At 43.5% G+C, this 12,445-nt stretch overlaps 1 protein-coding gene across 2 annotated transcripts in view; it reads right to left on the reverse strand.

Moving 5' to 3' along the window:
* RUSF1 (RUS family member 1) overlaps window positions 1-12,231 on the reverse strand; it is a 182,304-nt gene extending 170,073 nt beyond the window's left edge. Inside the window, exon 1 of one of the 2 annotated variants that reach the window (XM_085618441.1) lies at window positions 12,100-12,231. The gene's annotated coding sequence lies outside the window, so the exon portion shown is untranslated. Of the gene's footprint in view, window positions 1-11,235; window positions 11,389-12,099 lie in introns of those variants that run through there. The other variant, XM_085618440.1, reaches the window with a different exon arrangement.
* Window positions 12,232-12,445: the final 214 nt, after the last annotated feature.

The following is a 12,445-nucleotide window of genomic DNA, read 5'->3' on the forward strand; positions in this document are numbered from 1 at the left end:
GTTCAGAGAGCCTAAACTTTATTTTTCTATCTTATCCCTATGGAAAGATATGCTTGTAAAATGTTACAAAGAATTCCCCTTCTGTCCTATGGGGCAAGATAGCCTTTTAATAGTGAAAAACCAAATTGGCTGTATTTCACTATCAGGACATGTCACACACACCAGTACATGTCCTACCTTTCACATACACTGCACCCTGCCCACAGGGGTACCTTGGGCCTACCTTGGGGGTGACTGACATGTAAGAAAAGGGAAGGTTAGGGCATGGCAAGTGGGTGCACTTGCCAAGTTGACATGGCAGTTAACAACTGCGCACAGACACTGCAGTGGCAGGTCTGAGTTACCTTTTCAGATCTACTCATGTGGGTGGTATAATCAGTGCTGCAGGCCCACTAGTAGTGTTTGATTTACTAGCCCCGGCACACTCAGTGCACTTTACTGGGGACTGACCAGTAAATCAAATATGCCAATCAGGGAGAATCAATCATAATAATTTACGGAGAGAGCATATGCACTTTAGTACTGATTAGCAGTGGTAAAGTGCCCAGAGTCCTAAAACCAACAACCACAGGTCAGGAAAAAATAGGAGGAAGAAGCACAAAGATAACCCTGGAAAAAGGGCCTAGTACAACAGGATGAGATACAAAACTCCCGTTTCCATCGAAGCAATGGGAAGCTATAATCAGGGGAGAGAGGCCCTACACAGTGCCAAAAACTTTCTCTCTGTATTAGAAGCCAAGAATGCACCACTGCTCCAACACGCCAACGAAGCAGTCATCCTACATGTAAGTCCAATAGGGCCACATCACTCCCTGAAAACACAATACGCAGAACCACAAGAATTACCTGGTACTGGAGATCAGTAAAACAATTAATATAGTACGACGAGATGCAAAATGTGCATTCTTTGTGGCAAGATAGAAGGGCGGGTCCCAAAACCCAACTGCAGAAAGTAAAAAAAACAACCTTTCTACAGCACATACCGAGCGGGCTGTACATAAACAGGGTAAGCCCTAGGGCATCTCCAACCATTGCTGAGTACAGCAACATGTATCCCTACAATTACATATGGCGCATAACATTTGGGAGCAAACTGAACTTTGGGCTTTAAAAGACAATGAACAAAGCCCTCAGACACATCATTTTCTACCAGACTCATGTCCACCTGAACAGCTAAGGCTATAACTGGTTGTTAGACATGTCTCATACCATCAATACACACTTTGAAATTATTGTAATTGTCTCAGGAGAGCTCTCGAATCTTAAATATGTAAAGAGATTAGTAAAATATTCCTCAATCAATCTTTCATGTGGTTGAAAGCATAAATAGAATCATAGCACAGCTGAATATGGCAGATGAATGGAATAATGCATTGCCATGCGCCAAATTAAAAAAAGAGCTAAAAATAAACATAAACTACTCTCCTGTGTGGACAATGTGGAAAGATTTTTATAATACAAAAGGATCCATCTCACACTAGAATCATATAGTGGACCACTGCTACAGCAGGTCCTTCAAGCTAACTTAAAAATAATATAGGGACAGCATTTATGAGGTTGTAACTCTTGCTTCTTGCTACAGCTAATGCAAGTACTGGGTGGCTAATGGCGCAAGACTTCCATGCAGATGCTATATCCTGCGGAAAGAAATGAGAAACCTGCAGCGTCTTCGGATTACGGAGAAACTTAAGACCACACCCCATTCAATGTCTACAGGTTTTTTTTATGGTCCATAGAATAAGCCATGAAGCAGTGTGTTTGACCATTTCATTGACAAAATTCTTCATTTGCTCACAACCACTGCACCTATCATTCACTGAGCATTTTGTGAAGCTTGAAGGAGATGACACAGCTGGCTCCCCAATAGAAACAGGATCAATGAAAATTTAATATCCATTTTGTGAAAACAAAACTTTTTAGAACTAGGTATCACTTTTTAATACTGACCTGGGTGAGTGTCAGAATTTGGAAAAGAACTAGCGACTGATCATGACCTAAAGACTGACAGTCTTTTGAACGATGTAGCAAATTTGTAACAATGCTCCCAAGGAGACTCTGAATGATTACTTATTAAGATCTGAACACTGTCGGTCACAGTCTTTAACTTTTTTTAAAAAACTTTTGATTCTATATATGTATTCATATTGTTATGATTTTAATTAACCTACAATATACATGAACTGAATTAGATAAATATTTACTATCTTTAAGAGCTCTTTCCATAGGAATTTGAGTTGATCATGTAGAAGGTTCTATTAAGTATAAATGATAAGGGTTAGTAATGTGCCTCACAGTGTTTACAATCAGTAGCACCTGAGGAGGCACCAAGTGTGGGGAGAGGAGTTGGCCTAACGGCTAGGGCGCTCGGCCTCGGACCTGGGTTCGAGTCTCGGTAATGTCGCTAAACATCCTGTGATTCTGGGCAAATCACTTAATCTCCCCGTGCCTAAAAAAACAAGCATTGGCATAGCCAATAGGTCTCGCCTTTGGGGCCTTATGTGTTTAGCCAGAACTTTTGGGCTATGTTGTAGAGCATTGTGGCTGCTGTGCATCGTGTTGAAAAGTTATAATAAGTGTTAAGCATTTTTGTTACTTGCATACAAACCAAGACGACATTGTATACAACTGAACAACCTGATTAAAAAAAGATTTTAACATAAAAAATGTCTTCTAGATTTTTTGTACTTGCACTGCTGGCAACTTCTTCCTGCCTGTGCGCGTGCTTGTTTGTTAAAAAAAATTTTGTTATGGGGGAGCGGGACATAAATAACGGGGAAGTGGAGGTTGGAAAACAGTAATTTAATTAGAATACGAGCGGACGTACACTAGGGGAGAATCAACAGATGCCAGATTCAGAGGGCAAACTGACGTGATTATTTGGTGATGTTTAGATGATGCTTAGATGGTGCGCTGATGCAAAATGGTGGTGGTAAGTGATGTTTGGTGCTCAGGTGGTCCCACTATATGGTGTGGATTGGAGGTACGTTGTGCATTGTGGAATTGAAATATATTGTTTGGTGAGTATTGGATATATGTGGAGTTGATTTGTGTGGCCTTGAACTGTGGTGTTGAATTAAATTATGCTTAGTGAAATTGTGTCATGGTGTGGAGTGCATTTATGTTGATTGGTGGTATGTGGCATAGAGTGCATTTATGTGGAGTGTATTTATGTTGCATTGAGTAGAGTGCAATTATGTGGTGTTTAATTATGTGGTACTGAGGGGTATGTGGAGTGTATTTAAGTTGCATTGAGTAGAGTGTAATTATGTGGCATGTAACTGTCGCACTGAGTGGTATTATGTTGAGTGTATTTATGTTGCATTGAGTAGAGTGTAAATATGTGGCGTGTAATTATGTGGCACTGAGTGGTATTATGTGGAGTGTATTTATGTTGCATTGAATAGAGTGTAATTGTGACGTGTGATTATGTGGTACTGAGTGGTATTATGTGGAGTGTATTTATGTTGCATTGAGTAGAGTGTAATTATGTGACACTGTGTGGTATTATGTGGAGTGTATGTTGCATTCAGTTGAGTGTAATTATGGGGAGTGTATCTATGTGGCACTGAGTGGTATTATTTGGAGTGTGTGTTGCATTGAGTGCAGTGTAATTATGTAGCATATAATTATGTGGCACTGAGGGGTATTATGTGGAGTGTATTTATGTTGCATTGAGTAGAGTATAATTATGTGGCACTGTGTGGTATTATGTGGAGTGTATGTTGCATTCAGTAGAGTAATTATGGAGTGTGTAATTATGTGGCACCGAATGGTATTATGTGGAGTGCATGTTGCACTGAGTGCAGTGTAATTATGTGGCATATAATTATGTGACACTGAGTGGTATTATGTGGAGTGTTTTTATGTTGCATTGAGTAGAGTGTAAATGTGGCGTGTAATTGTGTGGCACTGAGTGGTATTGTGTGATACCGCCATAAGAGGCTGGGGAATAAGAGCTATGCACGGTGCCTCCTTGCCTTGCATGCTGCCTTCGTTGAACGCCTCATGGCTGAGCTTTAACAACATGTGACTGTGAAAGTTAATCCTAAATAAACATGTAAGAAATATGTGAAGAACCACCGCACAACCTACCGTGCTCACATGCAACTATGTGAAATCTTAAACACGTCGATGTCTATCTCATATCCTAATTAATTTGACAACTTCTGTAAAACGATGTTAAACAATAAAAGACCATAAATATTCCTTGCAAACTATGGACTGTTGTGTAGACTTAATATGAAATATGTAACGCGCAGAAAAACTATTCTCACCAAATATGTTCAAATTCAAATGTGAAACTTAATAAAGCAAAATTAATGCTCTGTAGAAAAAGATACACAATTTTGATGTGAAGGACGCTCCCGCTGCTGAACCTAATGAGGCTCGATGTTCCCAATACTCTCCAGGATTGCATTTTTCGTAATTCATTTAGAAGCCCCTACCAGAAAAGGAGCACGTCCCAAAACTGCAAGGCAGGACCCGAGCAGAGGAAATCTGTCTCCCTGTTTGTAAAAGACATGGAACCCTCTTTTGAATGGTAACCTCTGGTACGTGACCGCTTTTTCAGAAAGCGCCTGCGATTGGTGCGAGAAGGAAGGAGCAAGCAGAAAGGGGAATGAAGAGGATATGGCTGGAGCGGCACTTTGATGCTGTGATACCGGGTTCGAGTGGGGGTACAAAAGTGAAAAAAAAATGTAAAACAAGCAAAGGAGTGTGGGTGTATAATAGAGGAAAAAGCAATAAACCGATCGAGAAAACAAGAGACGGGGGCGGAAGGGACAGACTGGCAAGAAGAATACAGCGGAGTGTGCATAAATGGAATGGAATTTTTTTTACTGAAAGCGGCGCATTAATCAACTCAAATTATAAGGAGCTCTGTAAAATTAAAACACGTTTTTCCTCCCATGGTTTTCGTTGAGTGGTGGCAGAAAGTAACAAGCATTGGCCGCGCAAAACGCGATGGGGGGCGGGGAGAATGAACAAGCATTGGACGCGCGAGACGCGATGGTGGGGGGGTGGGGGAGAGAAGCGGGAGTTCTGATAAACTGGTGTGAAATAGCAGCAGGGAAGGGGCGGAGAGGGGCTACGAGGGAGAGCGACGTAAAGCCATATGGCTGCTTTGCGCGCGTGCACGCCTCGTGCATTGTAGCTCTATGCCAGGGGAAGCACTTTGAAAACTCACTTACAAAATGTCTCAAAGAGACAGCTTTCGCTGTCTTAGCGAGACCTAATGAAACTTCTGCATAGCTCACACATACCATCACTAAGCACTACTGCAGAGGGACATGTTCACTCCTAGCAGGTGCAGTGTTATCCATGCTAAGGGGAATTTTAATTTCTGTTAACCCGACTGTGGCGCACTTGAGGTTATTTGCATAAATAATTTCTATGACAAATGTTTATGGGTTAAGCGTATTGCAACCAGACTGGTGGGAGCCACAGTATATTGGCATGATTTTGATATTAGTATAATATCACACTTTTTGACTCCATTTTCTTTTTTGCACACTACAACCATGGGTCTTATACACAAAGCACTGGACAGCGTGCACTTCAATACTTGTCAAAGTTGGTGCATTCATAGCCACAGGCCATATTTTTAAGTTTGTTTGCCCAGAATAGATTCCGGTTTTGCTGGGTGTGCTACAAATAGTCCAATGTGAAGTAATTCCACTGAAGACTCATTCCTATGGAACTTTCTCACACTTATGTTCCAAAGTGAAGCGGATATCAGAAAATGTAACTGTCTGGTAACTAAAAGCAGCTCTGGCAAAAATGTTGAAACGATCCCTGCTTTCTTCGACCCCCGTCCATTCATCCATCCATCCATTCATTCCCTTCTCTCGCCCTTCCTCTCTCTCTCTATCTATCTCTCTTTCTTACTCCTGAAACCTGCCTGTGCCTGCTTGAATGATCCTACGAGATCTGGAGAAAGTGACAAAGGTGCCAGCCGCAGCCCTGGGCCTCAAAAACTGGCCTCCAATGACTCCAGTCCTGTGCGGAAATGCCCGTTCGAATAGATGGTTGGTCTGGTCCTGCAGTTGTCTTGACTCTTATTGCATCCCGCTCTTAAAAAGCAGAAATGCTGCGGGCAAACTTTTAAAATATTATAAATACACACACACATATATATATATATATATACACACACACACACACACACACACACACAGAGTAAATAATGTCACAGACTGTTGAGCGAGACTGCTACTTCCAAATAATAGTTCAACAGGATAAAAAGGTGCCTGTGCCATTTTCAGTCAGCACAAGATTCCTGTGAGGTGGCCTTTCTTATTAGTCGGGGTCAGCACAGTGTCAGTGAATGTAAAGCGTGCCCCCTCCTCACGCGGATGCATCCAAACCTTCCAATGGGTCATTGAGTTTAGTCAGGAATAGTTGTATTTCCAGAGCCGCTCTCTGACTCGAGTGATGACATGTTCCGGTGCACTTGTAGAAAGAGCTCACTAATATTTACATCAAAAGGATGAGCGTGATGCAGATCCTGAAAAATTATTCTTATGCCCACCTACCTTAATCGTTGAGAAAATGTATTTGTGCTTGTCTGAATACAACAGTGTTTTGAGATTTGCATCCACTCAGCTTCCGGAATATTAGTTGTCCTCTCTTTTTAATTGTTAAACACATCACTCGAGCAATATTGCTAATGTCCAGGTAGGCACATTTGCATTAAGTCCAGAAATACAGGACTCCATTGTCCTAAGTGTCACTTCGATCTCTGAGCTGTCTCTCAATGGGATGTCACTGCCAATGAGGAAGTACCAGAGCACGCAAGAGGGAACCATAGAGTAAAGGGCTAGAGGGTTCATTCAGGACACCTCTCTATGATATTGATTAAGATTAGGTGCTTTGTGTTTTTCGGCGAAGAGAGCACCATCTACTCTGACCATTAACGTTCCAATTAGTATATCACTCGGGTGTCGCACATAAAATCATCTATTTTAATCTAATTATGATGCAGACTGGTCTCTGTTTAATTACGTCCCACAGATGGCATTATTTCCCCTGCTCGTCCATATTATCAACTGGCTAGACTAAGTAGGAACTAATACAGACCCGTAGATGGCTACTACATCTCACATACCTCAGAGGAGCGTGGAAACCCCACAGACATTCACCAAGCAGTACTCTGGCATTTGAGGCGCAGTACAGGATACTAGACAGCTCCCTTCTTAAGCAACGAATAGCACAACAAGATACTACCCATTTTTGCTCTGTACAAAACAAAATATAGCGTAGTATAGGCTACAAAAATCCCAATTACAGAGGAACACCATGGCTACTTCTGGTCCATCTATGTCCTTTCTACAATTCAACCTCCCGACAGGAGTTGGTTTCTGCACAGGAGCAGGACTCAGTATTACTACCGTTGTTGTGTGTTAATTATATAAAATAACGTGGATTAAGGCAATATTTTAAAGACAAGTGGTGAACGCGCGACAAGGCAACGAGATCCCTGCGAGGAGCGTGCGCCATCACAAAGCAGAGTCCCACGAGAGACGCCATACGCGTGCACATCTCCTGTCCTGAAACGCCAAAAGAGGAGACGCCATGCGCGTGCACATCGCCTGTTCGTGCGCGCACGTGGTTTGTCTCCCTTCGCTAGCTAAACCGACAACAATGTCTCACCAAGGCGAAAGCAGCACATGCGCTGCGTTCACTAGGCAAGACCTAAAAATGGTGGCATGAGGTCTAATCAGCATAGGCAATGTGCTAAGATGGAACTTGAAGTTCGAGGTGGGCGAGCCACTGCCAGTTTGAGCCAGATGGCTGGCTTTTGCTCAGCTCGAGGGTACTCTTTGATCCTGAAAACGAGTCGAGTTTTCATGTGGCTTCCGCGTGCCACCCAAGCTTCTAACCTCACGGATCAAGAATTAAAGTTCATTTCTACATAGGCACCCACAGAATACCTGCTCTTTCTGCAGTACTAGACTCCTACTTAATTCCATCTGCAACAAAGGGGCTGGTGCAATAGGGGAGAGTGGACTGAGAACGTGGGATGGCACAAGGAAGGGAGACACGGGCTGAGACTTTGGGGTATGGTGATAGATCGAGAATTGTGTGACACCTTCAGCCATTCCTGGCTTTCCATTCACCACAATGCTTCATTCCAAGATATGTAGGTTTTTTTTTTTTTTTACAATGTATGCTGGGTCTCAAAAACCCTAAAATGCAAAGTGTTACCGGATAAAATCCATGGTTGCAGAAGAAGTCAAGTATTTCATAAGATCAGTTGGATGCTGTAATATTACATGTTAGAACATATATTAGCTCACTTCCATAACTGTAGCTGCTTGATCCACATGTGAAACCAAATATAAGCCCTGTACAGCTATTTTAAAGGAAGTGTACTTTTCATTCACATCATGCTTGTATCAAACATTGACAAGGCAATATATTTTTGAATAGCATATAGAGAATACGTTTTTATTAAGCTTCATTAATGGGCAAGGCAGGTATAGCAGAAGCAGCAAGGCAAACTTTCCTAACACAAAAGCAGAGAGTGAGAGTGAGAGTGAGACACAGAACAAATGTACGAAAGAGTGCAAAAGAAATAGTGAGAATGTGTGTTACGTGTGCTGCTGGTCTGGCAGACTAGAGGTTATTCTTGCCTTATGTACAAGGACGCGAATAGCATTGGTGTTACCTATGGCAAACTGCAGGCCCTGACATGCTTCTGTTCAGACACCATTATTGGCTGTGGGGATTCGAACTATCTGAGAAAGCCGCTAGCCCAGTGATATCCAGCGGCAGGAATACAGAACAAGCACCACCACACCTGGTCGAAGTTCCTGACATGATGCACATAATTCTTAGCATACGTGGTGGATCCATAACAAAATGTTGGAACGGATACTTGAGTTAACTCGTCATAAGATTTCATGTACTCATTTTATTGGTGGATCATTGGCAAAATGCTGACCCTTGTATACCGAAGGGAATTTTTAGAGGTACCCATGACTGTGGGTGAAGTTTCCATGGTACATTTCTGGCACTGTCATATTGAATGTACTCCATGGCAGAAGGGGTTCACTCGTGAAAAAACGAGGGCCTTGTTATAGTGGAAGTAATTTCTTACTTAAGATATTTGGAAAAACGAGATGGACTTCTAGGAAAGGCCAGGTTTCCCTGGTGCACCACAAAAGTACTGGAATATTTCATGAATGCCCTATAAGGGCCTGCGGCGTTCTAGCAAATTTGATCCCAAAAGTTTCAAAAAATTCTCAGGGGAGAAGTCTACTCTCCCTTAAATCATCTACACGAAATCTGTTAACTTCTTTTGCTTGCTTGAAGTTGGGGTCACACCCCATCACTTACACAGATCTTTTTCCTTATATAATGGCTATGAGGTTAGCTCTCATGCCTTTTCTGGAAAAGCTTGTCATGGACCAATGCTGGGAGCAGTACTGGTTTTAGGGCAGTGCAGACGCACCTGGCACTGCCTTTGGTGGGGGCCGCTGTGTTCAAAAACATTTGGGGGGTTTAACAGCATATGACTGCCTTGTGCATCAGGTAGTTGTCAGGCAACAATAAAAATCTGAAGATAAATCTGGTGAATAATGTTCCTACTGGTGAGAGTTCAGAATTTTGTCTAGTGGGAATTTTGGTTCATCGTAAAGTTTCAGGGAGGGTTAATGTGCCTGCTGCAAAGAACGTGTACCATGCAGATCACACAACAGAGCGTGAGTGGACTATGAGTAGCACTATAAAAAATTAAATGTACGACAGAAAGAGGCGATGGGGAGATGAGGTACTCTGTTGGAGAGGGGTAGTAATGGAGAAAGAGGATATGGGGGAGGAGAGTGCCAAAAAAAAAAAAAAGTCGTAACAGGCGCCACTAGCCGGCCCTGACTGGGAGTCTTAGCCCCACCTTCCCCACCCCGAAGTTCGGGTCTAGTTGCGCACCTGGAAGTCTCCCAAGATATTTGCAGTAGTTGGGAAGGCACCATCATGGGGTTAAAGCATACAGTGCATGCGGTTAGAACAAAAGAATGCGCGGGCGGGCAAGCTCGCAAGATAGGTTTGGGCTAGGTCACGGTGAATATAGAAAACAGAGCTACACAAAGTTAACCTCAGCGTTGGGGCATACTTCCTTCCCGACGGTCTTCCCTTATGAGACGCGTACCAGATCCGTAATAATCATCTCAGTAACACCCATTTTATCAACCACAAAATAACTTCTCTCAATATAGCGTTTAATAGACCTGCCTTTTCTAAGCACTGCATACACCCACCAGGTATTAGTTAGTATTTCCCTGATTTAGGATGTTCAATTGCACGACCCAATAAAAATGGATGGGACGGTCTTGCGCGATTAGAACTCAGTACCTGTAGATAACCGCAGATGTCAGCGAAGAAAGGTTAAATAACTGAATTTATTTGCCCACAAAACATGAATGGCTGAGTGTACCCTTCTTCTGGGATGTGAACCGGTAATCCAAGGCTGTAGGCAGATAGCAATAGCAGGTGGTTTACTTGCCAGCTATGTTACAGACAAGTCAGACGCTCTCCCAACGTGCTGTTTGAAAAGTATCGCAAGCGATTTCCAAGAAAAGTGCTAATATTAATTAGGAGGTGGTCCTTTTATCTTCGAGTCTTGGTTTGTCGGGAGCCGGATAGGAGGAAGGCAGGGAGTGGATACTGGATAGGATGATGATCGCAGGTGAGAGATGTCCTACCTAGCCTTTGCCCTAAAGAGTACAACTAGCCCGCACCCGCCCATGAAGCACGAACAGGAAGAAAGTCGCCCTGTCTATGCAGCAGCATATTAAAGGGATCTCGGTTTGTGATCGCATATAGTTAGTTACTAAGTGGCCTCGCTAAACCCACATGGTCTCTATGGTGGAATGAGACCATATAGGCCAAAAATGCAGATGGAGTTAAGTGTTTAACAGGGTGATCCCAGTAATAAGGTGAATGCGGGATGAAAAATTTAGCGGGTGACGTGACACCACTAGATACATTTTATTCTTCTGAAGGGTGATAATACATAAACAGGGAATCACACACGCGTAATGCAGACCCCTGCGGGGAAGGGGGGAGATTTCAGGGGTCCCAACCTTCAGAGGGACCCCATGAAGACCAAGAGCAAAGAAAATCTGTGAGACATAGAGAACTCAAGGACCTCTAATCAGTCTCACATTCTACAGGAAGCCCCATTATTTTGTCACGTCACTGCATTCGCCAAATGCTGGCGAGTTGGCACGAACGTACCTGTGATGTCGTCCTAGCCTGAGATCCTTGCCAGACTGAGCCCTCAATAATCTCGGTTTCGAGCCGGAGCCGCAGTCTGCTCCTCGCGCACCAGGCACATAGTGTAAGCTTTTTAGATCCGCCCTCGCCGAGCTACGAACACCTGTCAGAGCCAGGGGAGGGGCGCAGGAGTTAGCGGCAGCTCCTGGGCTGGGGACACCTGGGAAGGGGAGTGTCCTGGTTGTGAGAGCATCTGAGCTGCCCGTGTACACCGGGGGTGAGACTAGAGAGTATCTTGCCTGGCAGGAGGGGGAACGCATGCGAACTAACATTCTCTGCCCGAGAAATGAACAGCAGGCTGTAAATTATCGGACTGCGGGACCACGAGCAAACTGCAACTTCCGCCGTGGGAGTAAGATGTTATGCATATGGTATCAGTCTACACAATCACCTGCGGCATCATAAACAGATTCCAACATTCCCAGTCTGGGGTAGACGCTACAAATCAAGGCGCTCTCCGGGACAGCAATATTTACGATATTAAGAATAAAAGTGTGCTACCATTCTGCCTGGTTATAAGCAAATCATAGCGACACATCGAATTAGGAGACGGCGGCACAGAGACACTGCAATGTGCTAACGAGCTTCGGGGATGTATACTGCTTCTAATACCGGTGTGCTGTTAAATAGCGGTTCATATCAAACGCTCTCCTTTTTAAACGCTGTGAATAATAGGTGTTCTTGTTAGCTAATTTAGGCATACAGCATTTCTCGACTTCGAATAGATGTAAGGCCAAGGTGGGACCCTGCTGGGACGTGAGAAGATCCTCACTACAAGATATAAGTACAGCACAACAAAGCGACCCCCAGCTACGTGGCACTCACCAGTTACTCTTTAAGGCTGGCGGCCCTGTGGGATTATGCGCCGCCCATTTTTCGGCTCTATGATTGGCTGGCCTGCTGCTTACAATATTTTCATTGGGCAGAGCCTTAGCGGCCAGCAACCATTGGCTTCTGTGTGGATCAACAGAAGAGCGGTACCGAGAACAACTAACATAGAAGAAGGACAATTAGTCACGGTAACAGGACTAAGGGCTATAGGAAGTGAAGACAGCCTATGGATTAGAAAAAACACTTCAGAGTATATGTTTAGTTATGGAAATAAATCACATTCTATAAATACGAGCGAAATAAATAGCAAACTAGAATAACAGCCTCGAGTCTGAGTACA

The sequence above is a fragment of the Triturus cristatus genome, chromosome 7 (genome assembly GCF_964204655.1).
Source record: "Triturus cristatus chromosome 7, aTriCri1.1, whole genome shotgun sequence".
NCBI classification, from domain to species: Eukaryota; Metazoa; Chordata; class Amphibia; order Caudata; family Salamandridae; genus Triturus; species Triturus cristatus.